This window comes from Bison bison, unplaced genomic scaffold (assembly GCF_000754665.1).
Source record: "Bison bison bison isolate TAMUID 2011002044 unplaced genomic scaffold, Bison_UMD1.0 scf7180017855640, whole genome shotgun sequence".
Taxonomy (NCBI): domain Eukaryota; kingdom Metazoa; phylum Chordata; class Mammalia; order Artiodactyla; family Bovidae; genus Bison; species Bison bison.
Genome location: NW_011486213.1, coordinates 8910 through 12571, shown reverse-complemented (window position 1 = coordinate 12571; position 3662 = coordinate 8910).

Sequence of the window (3662 nt, the reverse complement as noted above, 5' to 3'; positions counted from 1 at the left end):
GATTTCAGCAGAGCTGTAAAATTCACTTTTCTCTAAATGTTGTGAAGTTCAAACTTATTAATACTTGGCAAAATACTGTGAGGCTGACAGGAAGGGGATTCGTAAGTATTGTATCATTCCTTTGTCAGGGTATTCTTTCTCTAGCAGGAAGTGTTATGACTTGCTCTGTAAAGTTGCAGTTGTAAGAAGAATGTTGGGTTTCCAGACTGGCAGTTTTGGGCGTGGGAGGTTCCTTCTATTAGTACTGTGAAAAACAGGCTTGCTCTCGTCCCAGAAGAGGAACTATTTTAATATTTCATTAGGCTCTAACTTTTATAGTATGGAATATTTAAGCAGAAATTGAAACATCTTGAAATCCATATTATGTGTTTGGGTAGCTATACATTTGGAGATGCTTTCTAAATCTATATATTCAAATAGAAGCAAATTTGTTCTAAAAGAAAATTCTGAAGTTTAGAATCTGACATTTTCTAAATATATATGTATATTCTGTATTTTCTTTATTTGGGGAATATTTTAGGGACTTTTTACTTTTTAAAAATTGGTTTTGTAGGCACTTCACTGGCAATCCAGTGGTTAGGACTTTGTCTTCTAATGCAGGGGGTACTGATTCGATCCCTTCCTGGGGAGCTAAAGTCCCACATGTCTCATGGCCAAAAAACCAAAACATAAAACAGAGGAAATATTGTAACAAATTCAATATATGCTTTAAAAATGTTTTTAAAAGTTGGTTTTGTAATCCTAATTATATAGCTGTATCTATCTAGTCAGATGCTCAAAGGTTTAAATGACAGATCCTTACTTTATATCTTGGAGGTGAGGCAAAAGGGGATGGAATTACAAATGCCTTTGAGCCCTGTTAAATAGTTTTTCAAAAATCTGTGACCTAGAAGTTGAGGGCAGCTATCATGACAGAATATGACAGTTGTTCTAGTGTTTATTCATACTTTCCAAAATACATTGAAAATCATTGGTGATGAGATTTTGGTGGTGTTAAATAACATGGTAATGATACTGGTTTCTGATACTCACAGACTCCACCAGGGTTTTCTATCACATAGTGGTCACATAAGCATTATTTCTCTTATTTCAGAATAGCTGGTTATATAAATCTCGACTCTGAATCAAGGGCAACCTCTTAGTTGTTCTTACTACAACTCAAATGAAGTAAAAAGTGAAGAAACAAAATAATCTAGTTTTCTCGATTAACAAGTACCTTATTTGAGAATATATAAGCAAAGTACGTTACACTACAGGAGACAATTTCAATGACTAATAGAATAAACTTTCAGCTTAGCTCAAAGTCTAAGCTGAAATTTTATCTCTAGTGATTCTGAGCTGTACATCACAATATTTTGTTTTGAATTAACTAGTCTGATCTTGCCCTGTGAGAGATATATATCTAAAGGTTGCCCTTGGCTGCGGTGTTAATTTTCATAGGAAAGGAGAATGGAAATACTCCTCAGGTATGAAGGTTAGTTAATTTCATTAGAAGCAGATATAGTTTTTTCATAAATCATTCAGATATTTTTGGAAAGTGTAAAAGTTTACTTAGGCAATGAGGAGGGGATTGGACCTTTTAAAAAAAGAATATGGTATTTCAATCCAAGGATTTAATAATTCTTAGCTTTGTAAAGATGGAGGAGAGGTATAACTTTGTTGTATCTTTGGATTTGATACAGTATTCTTCATAACAGGAAATGGGGGCTTTTTGAATATGGTTAGGATGTACATTAAATGAGTACAACACTCTTGTCTGGCAAGAATTTAAAGAATGTCTTCAATATGACAATTGATTTTACTTTTACTGTTGGAAAAATTATTAACTTATTTTTAAATAGTCATTGCTTAAACATCTTATTTTTTTATTAAGACAAAAAGAGGAAAGGAAACTTTTACTTAAAATGGAAGTATTTGATATTCCTCCAGGAAATGACACAGGATTGGGCACTCTTTGGGGTTTAAGTGACTCATAGATATCGGTACTTGAAAAACAAGATCAATTAGAATCTAGTTTATGCTAGATTCTAGAATAGAAGAAAGTTTATTTCCAGAAAGTGAACTCATTTAATAGCTACGTAGGGTGAAATCATTCACTAGATGTCTGGCGTTTACTTTAAAATAATTCAGGGAAAAGAGAGGGGGTGAGAGAGAAGGAGAGGGAGAGCACACAGCTGAAAAGAGGACAGGTAAAGAGAATCAATGGGAAAATCCTGATAAATGTAGAATCTCGATAATAGGATTGTGGGTGATGTACAATTTTCTCTTCTGTATATCATAATAAAAATTTTAAGTATAGCTTTAGTTTGCAGCAATTTACATCTATTTCTAAATGATACTTTTATCTGTAATTTGCAGGTTTGTCAAAACATGATGTGTATTATTGTAAAGGTGAAATGTGCTGCTTGATTGTCAAACTTGTTGCCAAGCAAAAACTGTTTCTGAAAGAAAAAAAAAACCACTTTCTGTTTGACTTTCAGTTAAATTCAAAGGACAGGTTGCAAACATCTTGAAGAGTTTTGTAGTATCTTGAAGTATTAAATAAGAGTAGACAGTTAAACCATGCTAACAGGCCAAGTGCATGTGAAGAATGTGGGCGCACTATTATGTCTGAAGTGTTTTGTTCCCAGCTTTCTTTACAGAGTGTGCATTTTTGAAACCACGCGAGACAGCTATTTAGCCTGCATTATGTTTGTTCCCTTTCCCTACTTGCCAACATCAATTTATTCAACAAACATTTTGTAAGGGCTTATTGTGAGCTAAGATACAAAGTCAAATAAGATACCAGCCCTGCTTTCAAGGAACTCACAGCCTAGCAGAGGAGATAGAGAAGCAGATGGTTATCACACACTGAGGAGGGTACTGGAATGGGGGAAGGGGAGTCACTGGTCAGCAACCAGAACCCTATGCCGTGTCTCCTTTAAAACAACACAGATACAACAGTTGAGGTGGTTTAATTGATTGTAGGTATTGGAGAAATAGGGAGAAGACTAAGATGGCTCAGTTTAAGTCTGTGTGCCCCTGCCCCCATGTGTCACTGTGCAAATAACAGCCTCCTTGGCTCCCCTGCCCCTCTTAATAAACCTTCACCCTTCTCTCCTGCATCTGCGGGCCTTGGTCGAGCAGCATACATGCAGAAGATAGCAATCTCTTCTTCACATCAACTAGTAAGCTAATGTTTAAGTGTCCTTGATGTTTTTGGATCCAACCAAGAAAAAATTGTAGCTATGTGCAGGCAGTTACTTGGGGAGAGTTAGCCTTCAGTCCCTGATAGAACCTTCCAAAGTTCATTGCTCAATTGATTTGGAATTTGAAATGTATTTTGTCATGTAAATAGTAGGTAAGATTTGTTGATGTATGGCAAAACCAATACAATATAGTAAAGTGATTAGCCTCCAATTAAAATAAATAAATTCAAATTAAAAAATAAAAATAAGTAATAAGAAATTTAAAAAAAAAAAAGATTTTTTTAAGGTCACTTTACAAATGTCCCTGAAATGGTATGCTATGTCACCAAAATGATGTTTTCGGGTTTGTATTATCAGGATCTAAAGGAATTGTAGAAACATAGTTGCTAAACGTATCCAAATCAGCCAGCTGCTTTGTTCTCTACTTCCGACTCTTGTACAGCCTAACAGCATATATGTGTGTGCGTGCATGTG